Source organism: Mytilus californianus, unplaced genomic scaffold, assembly GCF_021869535.1.
Source record: "Mytilus californianus isolate M0D057914Y unplaced genomic scaffold, xbMytCali1.0.p SCAF_10, whole genome shotgun sequence".
NCBI lineage: Eukaryota > Metazoa > Mollusca > Bivalvia > Mytilida > Mytilidae > Mytilus > Mytilus californianus.
The window spans coordinates 38,745,794-38,754,556 of NW_026262582.1; the positions used below are offsets into that span (position 1 = coordinate 38,745,794).

The 8,763-nt window shown below is 32.1% G+C and overlaps 1 long non-coding RNA gene across 1 annotated transcript; it reads right to left on the bottom strand.

The window, feature by feature from the left end:
• Nucleotides 1-792: 792 nt before the first annotated feature.
• LOC127718092 (uncharacterized) lies at nt 793-6,756 on the bottom strand. Its single transcript, XR_007989562.1, has 3 exons — nt 6,671-6,756; nt 5,207-5,347; nt 793-848 (listed from the first exon to the last, which is right to left on the bottom strand). It is a non-coding gene; the product is annotated as an uncharacterized LOC127718092 (long non-coding RNA).
• Nucleotides 6,757-8,763: the final 2,007 nt, after the last annotated feature.

The window sequence follows — 8,763 nt, forward strand, 5'->3', positions numbered from 1 at the left end:
TAATTTATTATATATCCTTTGTACGAATTATAAGTGAATGTTAGTCAAATTTTGTACAAGCATTATTTGGACGAATTACAATTTGTAAAAAGTTAACGTAAATATTATAATTTGTACATTTTTTTTGGTACAAATTATAATTTGTACAAAATGAAAACTTGTACACAACACATACACAGTTGGTCAGAGGCCTTCCAGTGGGGATGTCAATAATCACATGAATCACTTTTTTTACATTTCGATATATAAAATAAAATTTTCTTTTCACAAAATGTAAAAGGAATTTGTTTTAAGCATTCTTTTTATTATCACATCAAACCGTTTCATTTAAAGAACGAAAAATGTGCAGAGCTAATATTATTAAATTATAGTGATATATATTACATGTAGCACATTTCGATTTTTATAATAACAAACCTTTTTGATACGCTTTCATTTAAATTCCCTGTTTGGTTCACACAATTGTGTTAGAAGAAATGCTATAACTCTTGTTACATGTGTTTTAAGCAGACTTGCTGCAGAATTGTATATCAATGTCAATATGCATCGGGGATTACCGTTATTATTGTGCACTGACGGAGACATAATTATATATTAACTCACAATTCTTCCAATCATGATGACTTTTGTTCCAATATGTTTAGAAACAAGAAAAAAATTGCATGCTGTTGATAATAAATATTCCTAATGTTAGTGAATACATCATTCGAGCATGATAGAAATCCTCGGCTTTCAAGGTCAATCGCATAAATACAGATGTAATGAATAGACAGTACATCAAAATTTCAAAGTGTCCAAAATGTAAACCAGGTCATTGTATTCAACGACAATTGCTTGATAACAACAGCCTGAAAATATAGGTATAATATTAAAAGTTTGGTAAATTATAGGAGATGCACAATATATGTTGAACTCTACGCATTCTTAATTCTTGTTGACGTAACGTCATCGACAATGTCCCAACAACACCCATTGCTATTTGACGTCAAATTAGAAAAACTATCCCATTTATTTTATTTTATGTGAAAGTATCGGGTTTTATTCTAGTATGCAATCACGGTAATACATTGTATTTAACGCTATAAACACAGTCGAAACTTTATTCATGTTTGAATTTCATTTTCATCACTGATTTTATCAGGTCATTCTTGATTGTTATTGTTCGTCCTCATTTGTATCAGACATTAGAAATATGTTCAGTGCAAGATGTTTTATCGATATTGTCAATATTACGATGTCTACTGTATTGTGTTATTGTTGAGTTAACATTGTATTGTATCTCTACCTTGTGTTTACATTGTTTACACAGTAGAACTTGCAATGTTGACAAAAGAAAGTGAACATCATGTTTAAATTGTATATCAAGACTATACCATTGTGTTTACATCGTTCACATAGTAGATATCGCGATGTTGACACTAGCGTGTAAACATCGTTTATATTGTATATCAAGTCTATACCTTAATGTTTACATCATTCAAATCGAAGACATCGCGATGTTGACAATATCGTGTAAGCATCGTTTATACTGTGTACCGATTCAATACCTTTATGTTTACATCGTTCACATCGTCAACATCGCGAAGTTGAGAATATCGTGTCAAAATTGTGATTATATTTTATACCGAGACTTTGTGATTGAATTGTTCATCGTGTCAATATCCGTGTTTATAATGTAAACTGGGTCTTTAGTTTTGTTTTTACATAGATTTCATCGTCAGCATCGCAATTAAAGATATCATGTCGACTCGTGTTAATTTTGTATACCGAGTCTTTACATGTGTTTACATCGTGTTTACATCGTTTACATTGTAAATATGCTATGTTGACGAATTTCGTTTCGACATCTTATGTATATTGTTTACCAAGACTATATATGTGTGTTTACATCTTTCATTGAAATGTTGACAATATCGTGTTGAAATCGTGTTCATAATGTATACTGATTCTTTAGCTTCGTGTTTAAATCGTTTACCTCTTCAAAATCGCGATGTTAACACTATCTTTTAAACATCGTGTTTACATTGTGTACCAACACTATATATATCATATGACAACTGAATTTTGTCATTTGTAAGGATTATTGCTGTTTTGGTCTCTTTTATATTTCTTTTCAACTCGTAGCGTTTTAGAGACTAACATTTAATATCAAACTCTATTTTTTAAGTCTATTTGTTTTTTTATTTCTTAGTCAAATTTATATCTGATTTGACAAAAAACGTTGCGATTACTGTTTTTTGTATAGTTTTGTTTTTATAAAGTCATATCCAGTGTAAATTTTGCACACTTCAATGTAAATGATGTAAACACGATACTGATTATACATTGCATACATCACGATGTTAACGATGTCAACGATGTAAGTAGTGTATAGGAGTTCTTACAATGTTAACAACGTTAACACGATATCGTGTTAATATTGTTAATATTGCGATGTCGACAATTTTATCTTTACATGGACATGCACTGGACATGGATTAGACATCGCGTTTGAACTGACATTTATTTTACACATTTTTTTCTTCTTTTGCAATTGATTTCGATTTTGTATCGGTGTTCAAATTAAAAGCAGCACCTGGTTGTTTTTTCTTTATAAGACTTATCTCTGGAATATATTTTCTGAGTCGACCCAGTAATTTCAAAGTGCCTGTTGTGCCCTACAGATTTCTTAAAACCTGTTTGATGTGCCGTGCAAGAATATGCATCTTCTAAGCTTACAGTTAAGTTACGACAATCTGTTTACTTGCACTATCACCATGAAGTATGAGGAAGCATTGATTGAAGTTGTTACCTTGGCACTACATAACCTAGTGTGTGTGTCCATGACATCACAATCACGAACCATAATTGGCATCAATAAACCTTTCGTCGAACTATCAGTACGCGGTTAGTTGATCAAGAGCATAGATACGAAACACGAAGACGATTCCTAGGTATGAGAGGAGAAACTGAAAACATAGAGGGTCATCAAGTCAACACGTATCAGTTGTATAAGACCTGGCGAATTTGTGAACGAACCAGGGGAAGCCCACACTGAGAACATAATAATTTCTTTCGCAAGCAAGATACATCGATACATAATAAATAGCCCAGTTACTTGAAGTAGAGATGCATCCTAACGACCTCCATTTCTGCTTACGGCTCGGAAAACGTAGTTCTATACAAGTTATTGTATCTTACACATGAGTATTTACAATATCGAAAAAAGAACATGGCCATGTACACAGGGTGTCGAACCAAGCAGCACGATTATTGTCTTACCCTAATACAAGCCGAGTTTAATATGTCCAGTCTGGCAAGGTGGAAGCATACCAAAGCGAAAACTGCAAAACAGAAGAAAAAAGAGCCTTTACTAAAAAAGGCCCTTATCCTTAAACAGGCCATAAATAAATAGATCGAAGTAAAAGCCAAAATGTAGCAAGAATCCAATCGAGTAAAAAGAGAGATTAAACTGTCCAGAAAAGAGTTTAACCAAACATTGCTTAGAAAATTCTCGAAATTTAGGAGGATGTTTTAGATAGATAGCCTGACCTTGTAAAAAGAGAAAAAAATCTTGCCAAAGACATGATATAGATGAATATTTTGCCACATCAAGATGCAGAAAAGAATGGTGTACACAAATGAAATATATAAGCTGACCTCGCAAGTGGTGAACACTAGAAGTACTCTGAGCAATGCTCACAAAATGATATCCCGCCTTTTTGCAAAAACGATTTTGAGAAGGTTTCAATAAATTGTTATAAAAAGGTCTAGGCGTACAGGATACAAAATGGGTACCTCCCCCATACAGCAATGGCAAATTACATGCTTTGGTAAGAAAAAAAAAACGAATAAACAAACGGACAAAAGAACGAATGAACAGCCGAGCTGGTGGCCAAATGGTCGGCCAATCGGAACTTTCAGAAAACAGGGGTTAAGTTTATATTCCTAACAAGAACAAATCCTAAGAGCACCACCAAAATAATCAACAGGTTGCCCTAAACAAACATACAAAGAGCGGACGATACAACTAAATTCCCTGTCGCACGCAAGTCAACACCAGTGATTCAAACTTTCATGCCTGTTTTTACAGCTAACAAACGGGTTATGCATATTGTTAAAGGTCTAACAGTGCCCTATATTGACAATGAAACAACATCTGGTATTTTTCATATTATAAGTAATACTGTCCAGTATAAATGGTTCAACAAGTTTCAGAGAAGAAGATGGAAATATGTAAGTTTACGGACGATGGTTGCAAAAGAATGCATAGACCAGGAGAAGAGCTTACACGAGATTGCAAGTCCAAGAGAAAGCAAAGAATAAGGAGCCCATAAATATACCAAATATCCCCCTTATTTCAGTAAAAAATATATCAAAACCTTGTAGTTTTGAAATCAGTGTTAAGAAAGGTATCATTTGATATCAAAGTGATTTTGGGGAAACCGGAAGTCGTTATTTCTATTAATTAACAGAAAAGTACTACTCACCAAATTATTGTTTGAATAAATGTTAGAAAAATATCTTTTGATATCGTGAGTGCCTGAATTGTAAAAAATCAGTAAACAATTGGTGTTGTTATAGCTTAACTTTGCAAATTATGAGACCCCCATTACAGCAATGTGTAGAAATGTAATTTAAACAATGAAAAATGTAATTTATTGGTTTTTTTTTTTTACAATTACCCAAAATTTGCTTTTGATCGCGTCAATTTTTTTCTTAGCCATATAGGCATGATAAGCGGAGATAACTCTTATTCTAAAAGAATTTATATACACGAAAAACATTTTTACTTGTAACAAGAAAACATGTTCGCGGACATCATTTATATTTTTTATTTTCTAAAAGCATACTACAAAACCTATCTTAGGCGGAGGGCAACAAATTTATTGTCCAGACCCAAAGTATCTCTGCTTACAACGATGAAGATACCAAGCCGGCCTATTATCAATCTTCGTGTATCATTGCCATGAAATTGACGATACAAAAAAAGAAAAAAAAAACAGTCTAATTAATGAGGTGATAAGCTCTTATGTTCAATAACCAATAGACTCATTTTATACTTTCACCAACAGAATGCTTCAACATATTCATCCTTATATTATAGTCATTTTTCTTTTCAGTAGTCAGATATACAAATTTGCGTGAAATTATAAGATTTGTTTATATTGAATTATCATTTCATTGATTTTGTAACTGGCTACTTAGGACGCCGTCTTCATATCACCTGTCTTATTTCCTCTGTCAATGTCGATGCTGCCCACACATAAACAATCCACTCCTTAACAGACGGGTATTTCTCAGACATTGGATATAAATCTGTCAATACGAATATGCTGAATATCACTAGCATTGCCATATATGAAACCTATTTATAAAAAAGACATGAATAATTTTGAATGATATAAAAGCATTATTTAATTGTTGATCTACCTATCAGTGATGATTTATGAAAACGTATTACTGTAAATCTATTTTTGCGGATACTTTAATTCGCGATTAGCCGTTTCTATTTGACTTCGCGGCGATTTATTTTCGTGATGTTTAAATTTTATTGATGTATTAAAGGAGTGCGATTCTTGCATCAAGTGCACGTAAGTTTCATTATAAAAGATATGGTGTGATTGCCAATGAGACAACTGTCCATCAGAGACCAAAATAACATAGACCTCAACATTCAGGTCACAGTTCATGAAACCTTCATGAAATAACACCATATTAATTTTTATACAAGTTTTCTGCGTTAGAAGAATCATGTAGCATTTATAAGTAGGTGTTTACATATCATTTTTGACCCGCTTTTTGAGAGCATATGTGATTTATTATAGTTTCGTCCCCATGAAATCTCAATCACAACTATAACTACATAAGTCAAATGCAGACCAAGTATAAAATAAAGTTGTTTTGTCTACAGTTTATAAAGAATTAAACAGTTTAATCAGGTGAATGATATTTTTACAATACATATGTATTTTGTTTCTTTTATAATAAAGGTATCCCAACAATACCATACATACATTCACATAATCGCTTAATCTATTAAAAGCAATATGACCTTTATCGGTCATAGGATTGAAAAATCGTGTATCCAGGCTACTATGATAAACAGAGTTCAAGAACAATTACTACAGAGAGTTGAACAAAATAAAAAATCACGCCGTTTTCAGATTAATGTGGAAGTTAACGTGACAATTAACGGGTTTAACCTTTTGTTTCTACTTACAAAATGGGGTTTGGGCGGAGCGGCTTATTACATGTTAAGCTTTATCTATATCAAATTGTACATTGCTATATGTTTTAATTTATCAAAACGGATGTTAATTCAGCACAAGAACTTTTTACATGAGTACGATTGATTTTCTCGGTGTTTTATGCACTTTTAATCTCGTAATTGATTTGACATGAGAGCGCCACTGGGGGATGATTCTTGTTCAAACAAAACGCCAATCTGGCGTACTAAAAGTTTAAGCCTGGTATCTTCGATAAGAATTTTGTTTTCCCCAATTTTACATACATATCTCGACTTATGGACTTCGATATGCATTTTGATTTTGTCTTGTTGTGGAAACTTTCCCACTGAACTATACCTCTAACTTATATTTCCTTTTTTTATGTTAATATGATCATGCTGATCGTCTACATTTGTTGTGTAAGTATATCACTAAAGGCAATTACTTTTTATTAAACTTACAACGGAGAAAAAAAATGTCACCAAAGGGGAGTTGTAAAAGTAATATAGTTTTCTCATCAATTTTCCCCATTCAATTGGAGTTTGTGGAGAAGTCCCATTATAATTGTTTTCCTGTACTGGTGTTTTCGACAAGGACTTTTTACTCCATTTTCCTTGCTTTGGCGCCACCCTTTTTCTGCCTAGCCATGTTGACCAGTAAAAAAATAAATGAAAAAAATTAAATTTATGCAACTGTCATTATATTTTAAAGAAAACTTAAGGAGAAAAATGGCTCACGATAAAATTAATTAAGGCACCGACCATTAATTCTGTATGTGTTTCTTTTTTTTTTTTCTTAATAATAGTTTTATTTTGTATTTCTTTAAATCGTAAAAAACATATTTCTGAAGGTAAGTGAATTTTAGGTATTTGTATATTCCAAACCTTCAAATGATTGTTTTTGAGAGTTCCTGATGAATTTAAATTAAAAAATCTTTTAGAAAGCACATACTACTTTTATTTTCATTATCATTCAATATGTTAAAGATATGATAAGAAATACTGCTGATTTCATATTTTTTCAGAGGGCGTCAAAACTGTATGTAGTTCACCAATAAATTAATCAAAAGATGTTTTTCAACCTTTTTTTATCAGACATATGGTTTACTTTTATAAATTTTGACTTGGATGGAGAGTTGCCTCATTGGCACTCATACCACATCTTCTTATATCTATATAATTATATCAAAACTTTCTCTCCGTTATAGTCATTTATGAATACCATAAATTGCAGAAAGCATAGGCACACAGACGAAATGTGTCCTACAATGGTGCTTGAACGCTATACAACTCAAATAAAGCCTTTGTAAAGGACAGGTATAAGCAACTATGAATAAAGCATTTATGAACAACAAGGTTATATAATCATATTATTAGTTACTGGTGCGTCCGTCTATCTAAATGTTTTAATCAAATATGCATCCGTAACATCAAACATTTTTCAAATAATCAACCCTGATGTTAATCTAAGGACACACACATGCATTGTAATTTACAATTGCAATCTTTTTCCTTTTTTTTCTTAAAATGTACAAGTAAGTTTTAATATGTATTCGTATTATTTCAAAACATTGGAAAAAAGGAGAAATATTGAACAAATAAATTTATTCAAAATATCCCGTTTATAATTCTAAAAACGGAAAATACACCTTAACACATGGGATCGCCCCCATTTTTGTGGGGTTCGTGATGCTCAGTCGTTGGTTTCACTGCATGAAATGATGCATTAAATATGAAATTAAATGCATATTTTATGCATAATAAATTTCAAATTGAAAAAAATTATATGCATTTATTTCACTGGAAAATATCTAATTTAACATAAGTTTAAACTAAATTTAATAATGCAAATACATTCCCGATTTCAACCTAGTCCTATCTTTTAGAGTACATACAATCTAAGACTCTCATCTTGCAATAGTATTAAAATATTTGACTTTTCTACACTTTACACAAGTATTCCCCATTCCAAACTAAAAGACAAATTGAAAGAGTTGGTATTACTCTGTTTCATTAAAAAGAATGGCGAACGTAGATACAAGTATCTTGTCTTGGGGAGGGATAAATCCTACTTTGTAAAGAATCACTCTGATTCAAACAAAAAATTCTCTGAAACTGACATTATCAAGATGCTTGATTTCTTGATTGATAACATATTTGTTACCTTTGGAGGACGTGTTTTTCAACAGACTGTCGGAATTCCAATTGGAACCAATTGTGCCCCTCTTCTTGTCGACTTGTTTCTTTATTATTATGAGGCTGACTTCATACAGGAGCTTCTTAGGAAGAGTGATAAGAAGTTAGCAATATCCTTTAACTCTACGTTCCGCTATATAGATGATGTTCTCTCACTAAATAATACAAAATTTGGTGACTATGTTGAACGAATCTATCCCATCGAACTAGAGATAAAGGATACTACAGATACAGTTAAGTCTGCCTCATATCTTGACTTACATCTAGAAATTGACAATGAGGGTCGGTTGAAAACAAAACTTTACGACAAAAGAGATGATTTCAGCTTCCCAATTGTGAACTTTCCATTTCTATGTAGC